At 47.1% G+C, this 14,722-nt stretch overlaps 2 protein-coding genes across 4 annotated transcripts in view; both read left to right on the top strand.

The window, feature by feature from the left end:
* Positions 1-14,722, top strand: part of gripap1 (GRIP1 associated protein 1) — a 265,294-nt gene that overhangs the window by 61,609 nt on the left and 188,963 nt on the right. The gene's annotated exons all lie outside the window — the stretch shown is intronic.
* kcnd1 (potassium voltage-gated channel, Shal-related subfamily, member 1) overlaps positions 10,449-14,722 on the top strand; it is a 95,600-nt gene continuing 91,326 nt past the window's right edge. The window contains exon 1 of the mRNA XM_072367057.1: positions 10,449-10,510. The gene's annotated coding sequence lies outside the window, so the exon portion shown is untranslated. The remainder of the gene's footprint in view (positions 10,511-14,722) is intronic.

The following is a 14,722-nucleotide window of genomic DNA, read 5'->3' on the forward strand; positions in this document are numbered from 1 at the left end:
GATCAGTTACTTCAGCTTTAGTTTAGATGACTTCACCACTTAATGTTAACTCGCTCTTTGGAGCCGGAACAGAAACTTTCTCCGGTTCATTTCAGTTGAGTTGATGGATTTAATCAGAGCTCGGGACTGATTGTGATTTCTGACTTTGTTTGTAGCACAAACACGGATTAAAGAACCTGCTGAGTTTATACAGCGCCACCTATGGTACCGGGGTATAACACGCTTTGTGCCAAGGACATATATCCAAGGATAATTACCCTCAGATAAGGAGCAGAACCCAACTGTAGCTTCAGTTAATCTCATCATATAAACCCTCTGACTGTTAGCTTCTTGCAGTGTTGTCGAAAAGCTTCGAGACGACAAATATCAGGAAATACTGATGTTAGGTAGATATTTCTGTGCATCCCTGTTTATATCCAACATATACTACTACTGTCAAGGAAAAAAGACAAATATTTCTGAATTCTGGCCGTTACAAGTCAGGATAGCTGCATGAAATAGATCGATTGATCAGTTACTTCAGCTTTAGTTTAGATGACTTCACCACTTAATGTTAACTCGCTCTTTGGAGCCGGAACAGATACTTTCTCCGGTTCATTTCAGTTGAATTTAATCAGAGCTCGGGACTGATTGTGATTTCTGACTTTGTTTGTAACACAAACACGGATTAAAGAACCTGCTGAGTTTATACAGCGCCACCTATGGTACCGGGGTATGACACGCTTCAACAGGAAGTGGCTCTATTAGCGATAGCTGAAATGGGGACAGCGCCACCTATGGTACCGGGGTATGACCTGCTTTGTGCCAAGGACATATATCCAAGGATAATTACCCTCAGATAAGGAGCAGAACCCAACTGTAGCTGTAATCCAGTTATAGACCCACTGACTGAGATGTTTTAATTGTCTCAACACTTATTCAAACTGCAGCCATGCAACATGCAAAGCATTTTAAGCTCTTTTTCTGCTGCTGAAGTGTTCTGCTGGATGATTGGACTGATGCTACATGTGCTGCAGAGCTTTGTGTGAACCACTGAGCCACATGGCACTTAGATGTGGCAGGGCAACACTAACCAGCTAACAGCTAACCCCTGCAGAACTATTTACCCCTCTGCATGAAAGATTCATGCTGAAGGAACTCTTATAAATTACAGATGAAACAAGCGCTCGGCTGCAGCAGACGTGTTACGTTAGCATCGGCTCTCGGTCCTCAGCAGGGAAACACAACGCCATCTCAGCGTTTCACCGTGAAACAGCTGCCGATTGGCTGAAAAACGTGACCGATCAGGTTCTGTGTTGACAGCCGCCCAAAGGATTTAGCTATCCAATGAATCCATGTACAGTAAATAAAGTTTGTTGCTGCTTTTTAATATCCAGACAAAAAGAGCCCAACAGAGCATCAACACCGAGTTTATTACATTTTCTGTCTGAAGGCTTCAGAGCAGACTATGAGGGGGATATTGGAGGTGATTCAACAGGGATGACAAAGTTTGTTGATGAGATGAGTTTAGAACCTGTAAATGATGACATGGAGGGACTCTGGAGCTGCTGCCCTGCTAATGAAGCAGCTGTGAGGAGTCCAGTTGTGGTCCGAAGGCTCTAAAACGTTCTGCTACGAGGTGATTTATCATTTTGGAAGCTCACGATACCAGAACTTAGTACTTTACTTTTTACAGAGTTGAATAATCTGAACTCATCTGTTAATTTCAGTCAGAATCAAAGCAGAAGCAGCAGCAAACAGCTGATATATTTGCAGCACACAGGCAGCAGCTGCATTTATAAACAGATGAGCTGATGTTAAGTGTTCCTCCCCTCTGCCTCCCCAGAGACCTGAAGGCTCTTATACACCAACAGTCATCCGTCAGGCACTTGTGGAGCATCAGTAAATGTCTGTCTCTCTGGTATATTCAGTGTGTAATGCCCCTGGAGCACTGCTGGACTCCATATTTGCATTTTTTTACTGTGTTTACTGTCTAACGTGCGTATTACCCCTTCTGCTCTGGTGAGCTGTGTATTCTTGTGCAGATTTTACACCCAGGCTGGCAGTTGGAAGTCATCTTTGCAGTTTGTTTGGGGGATATTTTGTTTGTTCTGTGGCTGGTGATATGAGGAGAGGAGTGTTTGGTCTATAAGAGCCTGAACAGTGGCAGAAGACTTGTCTTTGGGTGGCGGATGGCTGTAATGTCCCTATGATGCTGCACCTGTTGATAAAAATGCATGCCTGAGTCCCCTAGATTTAAACTTTTATTGCAGTTCTTACCTTAACAAAACCAGTATTTTCATAAACACTGCCAGTGACCACTTTTAGTTGCGGCCTACAACAGTTGGGGTCCTGTCCGGGATGTTGATGTAACTGTTCTGATGTTGCTGTCAGAGGAATAGAACCTCTTTGTCCTCCTATAGACGTTCAGTAAAGTCATTTTCACTCATTTACACTGGATTAATTCAGCTTTTGCATTGTTAAAGTCTTCAGTTTACTGCTGTAATCTCCCATCTGAATGCACAGAATAAAGAAAAGGGAACCAGAAGGTTTGGAGCAACATGACTGGTCCATTTTCAGTCACCCTCAGCTGGTTGAGGCAGATGGCCACCCTTCCTGGTTCTGGTTCTGATGGACATTTCTTGCTATTTAAAGAGAGTTTTTCTCTCCACCGCCGCCTTGTGTGCACTCAGGACTGGGTTTGCATAGAAGAGACGTTTTGGTGCAATCTGTTGGTTTCCTTAGCAACTTTTCTAAAAATTGTTTCTGTATGAATTGGACTGAATTGGATTTAAATGAGTTTGACTTGATTGGATTGTGATTGTTACAGTGAGTTGGATCGTAATAGACTTGAATTGGACTAAACTGCTTCACTGAAGTGCCTTGAGATGACATTTGTTGTGATTCGGTGCCATAGAAATAAAACTGAATTAAACTGAATGCACAAGGACTTAAAGAAGGACTCTTTTCATCTTTTAAATCCATCACTGACTGCTTCACCTGCTTAAAAGGATGAGTCACTGCTGGTTTATACACAGTGATCCACGGCTCTATGTGACTGAACAGTCTTCATAACTGTAGCCTCACAGCATTCACTTCCTACAGCAAGTTTTACACCAAAACAGGGAGCACTGAAGAAATGTTTCGCTTGAATCACTCAAACGTTGCTCCCTGTGAGCTCATTCCAGCCAGAGACTGTTTATAGGATCAAAGTCTTTATCTATTTAAGTCTTTTGTTGAAATCAGCACAGCTAATCAATGTTTCCATCTCTTTTTTCTTCTGCATGTTCCCCCCTTGGCCTTCCTCTTTACTGGCATGTTCATGTTCGTCCTCAGCAGCTTTGACTTCACATCCAAGTTTAGATTTAGTTTTTATTGTTCTTGATCAGACAAAGAAGAAGCTGCACTGTCCGGCCTGACTCCGGCCTGACTCTCTGACTCCGGTCTGACTCCAGCCTGACTCCGGCCTGACTCCGGCCTGACTCTCTGACTCCGGCCTGACTCTCTGACTCCGGTCTGACTCCGGCCTGACTCCGGTCTGACTCCGGTCTGACTCCGGCCTGACTCCGGCCTGACTCCGGCCTGACTCCGGCCTGACTCCGGTCTGACTCCGGCCTGACTCTCTGACTCCGGCCTGACTCTCTGACTCCGGTCTGACTCCGGCCTGACTCCGGCCTGACTCCGGCCTGACTCCGGTCTGACTCCGGCCTGACTCCGGCCTGACTCCGGCCTGACTCCGGTCTGACTCTCTGACTCCGGTCTGACTCCGGTCTGACTCCGGCCTGACTCTCTGACTCCGGCCTGACTCTCTGACTCCGGTCTGACTCCGGCCTGACTCCGGTCTGACTCCGGTCTGACTCTCTGACTCCGGTCTGACTCTCTGACTCCGGTCTGACTCCGGCCTGACTCCGGTCTGACTCCGGCCTGACTCTCTGACTCCGGTCTGACTCTCTGACTCCGGCCTGACTCCGGTCTGACTCCGGCCTGATTCCGGTCTGACTCCGGTCTGACTCCGGCCTGACTCTCTGACTCCGGTCTGACTCCGGTCTGACTCCGGCCTGACTCTCTGACTCCGGCCTGACTCCGGTCTGACTCCGGTCTGACTCCGGTCTGACTCCGGTCTGACTCTCTGACTCCGGTCTGACTCTCTGACTCCGGTCTTTCTCCGGTCTGACTCCGGCCTGACTCCGGTCTGACTCCGGTCTGACTCCGGCCTGATTCCGGTCTGACTCCGGTCTGACTCCGGCCTGACTCTCTGACTCCGGCCTGACTCCGGCCTGACTCCGGCCTGACTCTGGTCTGACTCTGGTCTGACTCCGGTCTGACTCTGGTCTGACTCCGGTCTGACTCCGGCCTGACTCCGGCCTGACTCCGGTCTGACTCCGGCCTGACTCTCTGACTCCGGCCTGACTCCGGCCTGACTCCGGCCTGACTCCGGCCTGACTCCGGTCTGACTCCGGTCTGACTCTCTGACTCCGGCCTGACTCTCTGACTCCGGCCTGACTCTCTGACTCCGGTCTGACTCCGGCCTGACTCCGGTCTGACTCCGGCCTGACTCCGGCCTGACTCCGGCCTGACTCCGGCCTGACTCCGGTCTGACTCCGGCCTGACTCTCTGACTCCGGCCTGACTCTCTGACTCCGGTCTGACTCCGGCCTGACTCCGGCCTGACTCCGGTCTGACTCCGGCCTGACTCCGGCCTGACTCCGGCCTGACTCCGGTCTGACTCCGGTCTGACTCCGGTCTGACTCCGGTCTGACTCCGGTCTGACTCTCTGACTCCGGTCTGACTCCGGCCTGACTCCGGTCTGACTCTCTGACTCCGGTCTGACTCTCTGACTCCGGTCTGACTCCGGTCTGACTCCGGCCTGACTCCGGTCTGACTCCGGCCTGACTCTCTGACTCCGGTCTGACTCTCTGACTCCGGCCTGACTCCGGCCTGACTCTCTGACTCCGGTCTGACTCCGGCCTGATTCCGGTCTGACTCCGGTCTGACTCCGGCCTGACTCTCTGACTCCGGTCTGACTCCGGTCTGACTCCGGCCTGACTCTCTGACTCCGGTCTGACTCCGGTCTGACTCCGGCCTGACTCTCTGACTCCGGCCTGACTCCGGTCTGACTCCGGTCTGACTCCGGTCTGACTCCGGTCTGACTCCGGTCTGACTCTCTGACTCCGGTCTGACTCTCTGACTCCGGTCTTTCTCCGGTCTGACTCCGGCCTGACTCCGGTCTGACTCCGGTCTGACTCCGGCCTGATTCCGGTCTGACTCCGGTCTGACTCCGGCCTGACTCTCTGACTCCGGTCTGACTCCGGCCTGACTCTCTGACTCCGGTCTGACTCTCTGACTCCGGTCTGACTCCGGTCTGACTCCTGCCTGACTCTCTGACTCCGGTCTGACTCTCTGACTCCGGTCTGACTCTCTGACTCCGGCCTGACTCTCTGACTCCGGTCTGACTCCGGTCTGACTCTCTGACTCCGGTCTGACTCTCTGACTCCGGTCTGACTCCGGTCTGACTCTCTGACTCCGGCCTGACTCCGGTCTGACTCCGGTCTGACTCCGGCCTGACTCCGGCCTGACTCCGGCCTGACTCCGGTCTGACTCTCTGACTCCGGCCTGACTCCGGCCTGACTCCGGTCCGACTCCGGTCTGACTCTCTGACTCCGGCCTGCTCTCGGTGAACTCTCCGGACTTCTGGGAGTTCCCCGTTTGTCTGGGAAATGTCAGTCCACTCACCACTGGTGCCTATTAATAGAGCTCACACACACGTAAGGGAATATCATGGTTTGCATGAGCTCATCTGTCCTCCGTTCTTTCTTTAGATTCCTCCTTTTTCTGTTCGGTCCTTCCCTCTCTTCATCCTTCCTCCCCGGCTGCACCGGGCCACGCTGAATTATTAATGAACAGAGTGTGTCTCCTCCTGCGATCAATAGGTCCATAAAAAGCCTTTCCTCTGACCCTCCCTCCTCTCCGTCTTTGCTTTGCTCCTGAACTGCGTTCGCTTCAGACTTCTGATCATGTTGTGCTATAAAAACATTCTTTAGCCTTTCTTTAAGGAAAGTTTAAGCTCCAATCAGACTTTTACTTGTAGGAAAAGCTTCTTTGCGTGTCGTAATCCCTAAAACTGATTCACGTTAAAACATTCATGCGAACCCAAGTTTTCCTGAGGGAACGCAGAAGTAACGACGACTTAAACTGCCCCTGGAGTCCGACCACGTCCTGATTAACCATTGATTTACTTTATATATGTATCTGTTCAGCGTGTCTCTACCTATGCACACATTGGTGTTCCCATCGATCCAACTGGCCTGAACAACACAACAACCGCTCAGTCTTTAGTGACAAATGGAAGCAGGACGAGATGAAAACTGTTGTTCCGACTCAAACGCCCGACTAAATCTGCTGGTTTTAAATCAGCGTCCAAACCTCTGACCGCTCCTATCAAAAATAAGCTAAACCGGTTAATTAACAAGAGCTCTGAGAGACATTTAGACACAGACAACCACTCGTGTTTAGTTTTAAATGTCAGTAAATGAGAAGCTTTTGGCTGAATGTGGAAGGATGTTGGAAAACTTTGGAGCCACCTTTCAGAAAAGGCTCAAAAGTGTCGCTGAAGGAAAGACTTTCTGACCGTTTCTGAGCCGTTAATTGTGTTTCTTTCTTGTATTTGAGGAAAAGAAACCCGACCTGAGACAGTTCAGACAAACCCATTGTGTTCTAATAATAACAAAATTTACTGAAACATCGTCATTTATGACACACAAAACCTGTTTAATTCTCTTTTGAATCCACAGCCGCTACAAAATCTGTGAATAAATGTAGCGGCAGCGAAATGATCCTGAAAGTGGCCCCGAGGGTTAAAGGGCCACGTGTATTTTTCACGTTTCAGTCCATTGTGTATAAATAATGCAGATGTGACTCTCCTGGCGACTGTTTCCTCGGCAGTTAGATCGTTTTTCCTTCCTTCCGAGCAGCTTTCTTCAGAGTTATATCACCAGAGAAAATGTTTTTCACAGGAGTCGCGCTGAAGAAAGTCATGTGATCCGCTCTGTTGGACACAAACCTGCACCTTAAAGGGAGCCGAGCAGAGCTTTGTGAAGCATCTGTTCGTGCTGAAGTGTGTCAGAGATTTTCAATACGTGAGTGAACTGAGCCTTTAAAGCTTCATCCAAGTAGAAAAAGCAAAACGGGGTTTTCAAGTGATGTAGAAACATCAAAGTTTGATGCTGCAGCCTGATGACAAACTGAGTGACAGCTGTCCAGGGTTTTCTTTGCATTCATTATTAATATCTAACTGGAACTGAACTCTGTCTCATCGTGAGCTGTGTGGCCGAGCTCCTCCGGGCAGTTTGGTGATGTTTTCTGCTTTTTACCAGGCATCATTTTGACTTTGTATATTTCTAATGTGTGGAAGCTGCATGTGGTTCACATTGGACCAAACTATCAAACATTAGACTGCCTTCAAGCTCACAAAGTCATCGGTTTGCATCTATTATGAGCTATAAAGGTATCAAACTGTGGTAAAAGAACAACAGTGGAACCAAATCAGCAGTCAGGGGCAAACCTATTGTCACAATTAACATGAAATTAACACAAAAATAACTGAGAGAAAGAAAGAAAACTTCAAAAACAAGCAAAATGCTTTATGTTTGGAGACAAAAATCCTACCTGGGGCCCATTATCGTGCACGAACACATTAAAATGAGCATGTTCATGAGTGGCGTTCATATTTTCTGTGAGCAGCTCTCTGCAGAAGCTTTGAACAACGTTTCTGTTGGCAGTGAACGTCTCAGGCAGAAGCAACAGAGGATTTCTGCATCAGTCACATGTAGAAATACTGTTTGAACAACTAATGCATCTGAGCTAATCATCTGTAAATGAAAGTATGCAGCGACGCACCCAGAGCTGACTGACAAAGAGCTGTAAAACAGAATGAGGCCTCCTGAATGAGTCTGAAGGAGGAAACAGATGATTTAACGGAAGCAGAGTCACAGGGAAATAGAAGAAGACGAGGAGTTTGTGCTAATGCTAATTATGTAGGCTAGGTAAATGCTAACTGAAAACAAAAAACTGTATGATTATCACAAAAATAAACTGTTGGGGGAGGGTCAGAGGTTTAATTACAATGCTAACCAACACAGTCTCACAACTACAGATTTTATTTAAAAGCTTCAAGCAGAAAAGTAAAAGAAGCTAATAAGCTAACAGCTAACGAAAGCTAACTCGTTAGCAGAGATATAATCAGTTAGCAGCAGCAAATGGGTTGTTATTCCCATGCTTTGTCGTACTTTTTGGCCAATGAAAAATGAGTATAACTTGTCTTGAAATGGCATCAACGCTCCTGAGCTCAGATCTGCCTGCTGTTGAGCTTCCTTTGCTGTTTAAATGTTTCAGCATGCAGCTCCAGTGTCCGGCTATGTGAGCGACTGTGTGTGGAAAGTGTTTTGTCTGACTAAGTGCTCCAGCTAATTGTGTTTCCTTCTTGTATTTGAGGAAAAGAAACCCGACCTGAGACAGTTCAGACAATCCCATTGTGTTCTAAATTCACCTCCCGGCACATCAAAACTCACATTTCTGTGTTCAGCCAACAGGTATCGGACCGAGTCTCATCTCAACAGCAGCGTTTGATGAAGCTAAAGCTACAAACACCAGTCAGAAATAAGTAAAGATGTCAAGATGATCCCACGCTGCTTCAATAATGATATTAATTTTATCAGGAGAAAGGAAGTTAATGAACATTCGTACAGAAACACATGAGAAAATGGAGCTGAGTCATGATAAGACTGATCGTTTACGTCTATGAAAACATCACAAATCCAAATAAAAATAAAAGAGGAACGTACAGATTTACATGAAAAACTAATAACCAGTGACCTAACTCAGCTAAAGCTATGTTTGGAACTATAAGTGTCCTTAATGTTCGGTTTTAACCATTAAAGATGCTTCTTGGACAGTTTCTGAAAATAACTGCATCATCTGCATAGATTTGAACATTTAGACAAAGAAAAGAGCCTAAAAGGACCCCTGAAGGGTAATTAGAAGATCTGTTGCAGCCAAAGGACGGCGTCTTCAGAGAAATCGAAGGGAGTCACTTTAGATAAGAGAATCTGGCGTTTGCTGCTATTAAATTCCTTCCTTGAATCTACAGACTGTGAATAAATTCTCCCTCTTTTGACTCCCGAAAAGCATCCGTCGGAACGCTGTAAAAAGATAAAAATCTGACTAAATCTTTCAGTTTAAAGACGACGTTTAACATGAAAATGATGATTTTTCAAGGGAAAATAAAGCAGGATTTTACTGTGATGATGAGGGAGAAAAGTTCTTATTTTTCATGAAAATAAAACGTCAACTTTGCATAAAAAGAGTAAAAATATGCAATTAAATGGTGGATTTAAAGGAATACAATGAATGTGTGTGTGTGCATGTGAGTGTGTGTGTGTGTGTGTGTGTGTGTGTGCGTTTGTGTTTGAATGTGTGTGTGAATTTGCGTGTGCACGTGTGTGTGTGCATGTGTGTGTGCACGTGTGTGTGTGTGTGAATGTGCGTGTGTGTGCGTGCATGTGTGTGTGCACGTGTGTGTGTGTGAATGTGCGTGTGTGTGCATGTATGTGTGTGCATGTGTGTGTGTGCATGTGTGTGTGTGCATGTATGTGTGTGTGCACGTGTGTGTGTGTGAATGTGCGTGTGTGCATGTGTGAGTGTGCATGTGTGTGTGTGCATGTGTGTGTGCATGTGTGTGTGTGCATGTGTGTGTGTGCGTGCATGTGTGTGTGTGTGAATGTGTGTGTGTGCACGTGTGTGTGTGTGAATGTGCGTGTGTGCATGTGTGAGTGTGCATGTATGTGTGTGCATGTGTGTGTGAATGTGTGTGTGTGCACGTGTGTGTGTGTGAATGTGCATGTGTGAGTGTGCATGTGTGTGTGTGTGTGTGTGCATGTGTGTGTGTGCATGTGTGTGTGCACGTGTGTGTGTGTGTGCATGTGTGTGTGTGCATGTATGTGTGTGCATGTGTGTGTGCACGTGTGTGTGTGCACGTGTGTGTGTGTGTGCATGTGTGTGTGCACGTGTGTGTGTGAATGTGCGTGTGTGTGCGTGCATGTGTGTGTGCACGTGTGTGTGTGTGAATGTGCGTGTGTGCATGTGTGTGTGCATGTGTGTGTGTGCATGTGTGTGTGTGCATGTGTGTGTGTGCATGTGTGTGTGTGTGAATGTGCGTGTGTGCATGTGTGTGTGAATGTGTGTGAGTGCATGTGAGTGTGCATGAGGACACGAAGCATCGAGGGACTCAGAGATGACAAAGGAGTGAAGCTGGAGGCGGAGCCAGAGGAAGGAGGCGGAGCCTCAGAGAGAGAAAGTCGGAGGGAGAGAGGAGGATGACAGGAGATGTGGTTGTTGCCGCGGCAGCAGAGCAGGACAGATCTGAGACAGTACAGCAACTCTTCCTCCTCCTTTTTGTTATTCCTCCTCCATCCTCCCGTGTCCATCCAGCTGTTTCCAGCTGTTTCCTGCCCGGCTGCTCCCAGCCGTCAGCTGCGGTAAGTAGGATGCAAACTGCTCCAGATACACTGCTGAGAATAGAATAAGAAGCAGGGACGGGACGGCGGGTGCAGGGACTCAGAAACTTGGAAACATGTTCGTTTGACTGGCAACAGACTGAGAAAAGTGCACGTTTGTGTGTGCGCTCACGTTGCTGTCATCTGGCTGTATGAATTAGTGATGAACTTCTGTGTGTTTGCTGTTATCGGCGCTTAGCACTCACACACACCTGGCTGAACATGCACACGCACGTGCACACATTGTGCTCATTAATATTCACACACCTTCTGCAGCTGTCGTCCGACCACTTCTTTAAAAGTTAAGTCCAGCTGCTGGGACGTTTCTGAGGATAAAAACACGTCGTGAAGAACAAGTTTTGTTGTTAAAGAGCTTCTTAAATCTGCTGAATCAGCTGCTGCTTCCGTCAAACTGGAGCGAATGGAGCTGCTGCTTCAGGCGTGGATTCATCATCCATATTTGGTGCTGAAGCAGGTTGGTCTGAGTGAGACTGCGTCCAAGTTTAATCTAAAAAAAAAACAAAGGTTTCCTTAAATAGCTCGACTATGTTGTCGTTTGTAGAAAACTTTATTTAAACGGCAGAAAGAGAGCATTTGTGGACAGAATGATCCACATCTGAGCTGCAGGAGTCTGATTGAGTTGTGTGAGAGCTGCAGGTATGAGCTGAATGTCCTGAAACTGGACTGAGAGCTGAGCTGAATGTCCTGAAACTGGACTGAGAGCTGAGCTGAATGTGCTGAAACTGGACTGAGAGCTGAGCTGAATGTCCTGAAACTGGACTGAGAGCTGAGCTGAATGTGCTGAAACTGGACTAAATGTCCTGAAACTGGACTGAGAGCTGAGCTGAATGTCCTGAAACTGGACTGAGAGCTGAGCTGAATGTGCTGAAACTGGACTGAGAGCTGAGCTGAATGTCCTGAAACTGGACTGAATGTCCTGAAACTGGACTGAGAGCTGAGCTGAATGTGCTGAAACTGGACTGAGAGCTGAGCTGAATGTCCTGAAACTGGACTGAATGTCCTGAAACTGGACTAAATGTGCTGAAACTGTACTGAGAGCTGAGCTGAATGTGCTGAAACTGGACTGAGAGCTGAGCTTAATGTGCTGAAACTGGACTGAGAGCTGAGCTGAATGTCCTGAAACTGGACTGAATGTCCTGAAACTGGACTGAGAGCTGAGCTGAATGTCCTGAAACTGGACTAAATGTCCTGAAACTGGACTGAATGTCCTGAAACTGGACTGAGAGCTGAGCTGAAACTGGACTGAGAGCTGAGCTGAATGTGCTGAAACTGGACTGAGAGCTGAGCTTAATGTGCTGAAACTGGACTGAGAGCTGAGCTGAATGTCCTGAAACTGGACTGAGAGCTGAGCTGAATGTGTTGAAACTGGACTGAGAGCTGAGCTGAAACTGGACTGAGAGCTGAGTCCAAAGCAGAGGAAGAACCCTCCTTTTGCGTTGCTGCTGCAGCTGAACCTGCTTTGATTCGGACTCTGTTGTTGTAGGACTTCGCTTGTTCCTCCATCACATTTAATAATGTCACTGTTACATAAAAGCTACAAAAGATTTACAGTAGAGCTTTCTGAGCGCTCTGATTGTCGCAGTTATTGTGTGTTTGGAATTTATCTGGTCAGGATTTGTCTGTTTTCTGTCCAAACTGCTGATGTGAGGCTTCAGCTGAAGGCGTTTACGGAGCTCTGTGGTAAAAGAAAGCCACGCTCAGCTCAGGGTGGTTCGGCGTGGAAAAGTCCAGCCGGTTCTCATGCTGTCACCAACCCAGACGTTACGAATTCAACAGAAGCTGGAGGAAAAAATCTGGATCTTTTCATAAACTTAACCAAGGTTTTGGTTTCCTAAAACAAACGGAAGAGTAAAAACAGTTAAAAACACGTGTCCCAAACGGTTCTTAAACTCAGGCCTCAGGCGACCACAGCCGCTCACGACGCTCACAACCCGCCGCTTCTAATTCTGCCGCCGGAAGCGGCTAAAGGGGCGGGGCTTATATGTATAGCAACTACCAGATATATATAATAATCCATCCATACATCGGTTCCCTCTTTCACCATGGATCGTACTCTTGGCAGCCTTCTTTGTGTTTCTTTGTGTTTGTGCTCTGCCGTTTTCTGCCTTTTTTCCACCTTTTTCCCCACCTTTTTCCCGCCTTTTTTCCACCTTTTTTCCCACCTTTTTCCCCACCTTTTTTCCCGCCTTTTTCCCCACCTTTTTTCCCGCCTTTTTCCCCACCTTTTTTCCACCTTTTTTCCACCTTTTTCCCACCTTTTTCCCACCTTTTTTCCACCTTTTTCCCACCTTTTTTCCACCTTTTTTCCGCCTTTTTCCCACCTTTTTTCCGCCTTTTTTCCACCTTTTTTCCGCCTTCGGAATCCAGATCGGCCCTAATTGGCTGTCGTCGCGTCACATCACTGCTCATTTGCATAAAGTTGAGCCTTTCTCAACTCTTGAAGCTCATGAAGCTCACAACGCCGGCTTACATTGAAAATGAATGGCAGCTGGCCGCTCACGCCGCTTTTGGTGTGAGCCCCCGGTAACTCATCCGATCCTTGCTGGTTGTTCATCGGTACGTCTGAATGTTTGCTGTCTGCATCTAACGATGCTGCTTCCGGTTTGTTTGGTGCCCTTATTGGGCACCTTGTGGGTATCTCTGAGACGTATTCGACGCCCTGAGATTGAACGGGTCGCGGAGTCAGGACACAGCACTTAGATATGCATCATTCAGGCGTTACTCAGGGACCAGTCCAGGGTCCAGGGATGTTCATGCAGGCTCTGCCGTCTCTTTGCACTTAAGTGCTCACTTTAAAAAGTCTAAACTCAAGTAATGAGCCGCCGTGGGAAACCGACCGGTGCTGGATGTTGTCTGAACATTGATCCAGATCCATTCTGAGTCTCATTCTGCCGTTAAAATCTTCTGGTGTGACAGCAAACTATGAACCTGTGGAGAAAGTAGTGAAAGCCATCTGTGTGAAACATGTTGAGTGAAGTGGTGATCCGTCTGTTGGCTGCAGCGGAGCAGAAATACAGTCATTATCCTCAGTTACTCTGAGATAATGATGCTTCTCCTGGTGTACAACACTCTGCTGAAATGAGTTGAAATGAGAGTCATGAATATAGGAACCGGATCCACTCAGAGACGGTGAAATGTGGCCAGAAGCTGAAGGCGAAAGCTCCCAAACATTTGCTTTCCTAATGTTGGGCAGGAGAAAATCCCAAAGAGATGAAAAGCCATCATGTTCTGTCATCTTCAAAGTCTTAAAGGCACTTAAAGGCACCCTTTTTGAGCAGATTCTGGTGAGAGTCCAGTTCAGAGCTGCTTCAACTGGACTGGTTCTAATCTTTAGGTGGTGAAAACAGGAAGAACTGGTTCCAAACCAGCAGTTTAACCTCTTCGGTAGAAAATAACCGACGAACAAATGAGTGTCACCTGACTTCCTGCTCATGTTTGCACAAAATAAGCCGACAGATAAAGTTCAAATGAAAGGTCGACATGGATTCATTGATGGAGGAATGACATCAGAGGTGAGATTTCAAAAAGAAAGAGAGAGATTGACTGAGTGAGAAAGGAAGCAGCAGCAAGAAAGCAGAAGAAAAGCCCAGGAGGCTTTCTGTGGACTCCATCTTTTATTTTTAAAGACTGAAGCTGCAGAAACTGCACTGAATCTGAATGTGACATCATAAAAAACCCAAATCAAAGCAGGAACCAATAAAACACGGAGAATCATCTGAAAATCTGCCTGCGACAGTCAGTCAACATCTGCTGGTCTGTTACAGAACTTCTTAGAGATAATTCTGCCTCCTTTGATGAAAAGAAAAGACTTTCTGATCCCAAAGGTCAGGCTCATGTTTATCTGTACCTGATACCAACCGAGGTTGACCAAAGTGTTTTAAATTAATGGAAAACAATAAAATCCAAAGATAAATTCCACAAAGACAGTTTCAGCAGGAGGTATAAACACCCAGGTCCGAAAAGCCTGGGAGGAAAGGTGGCTTTTAAGAGAGGATTTAAAAACTTCTGACGACCGGATATGAAGCGGTAAACTATTCCACTCTGTCTGCAGTCTCTGTCTGCCCGGATAGTCTTAAAGCTGAGCAGAGAGCTGTTAGAGTTGTTCCTGCAGCCAGGTCTCTGCCAACACTCTCTGAATGTTTGGAATCTGAAATTGATCTCTGAACAACTCTA

Source organism: Leuresthes tenuis, unplaced genomic scaffold (genome assembly GCF_036924035.1).
Source record: "Leuresthes tenuis unplaced genomic scaffold, fLeuTen1.0.hap1 SCAF_16, whole genome shotgun sequence".
NCBI lineage: Eukaryota > Metazoa > Chordata > Actinopteri > Atheriniformes > Atherinopsidae > Leuresthes > Leuresthes tenuis.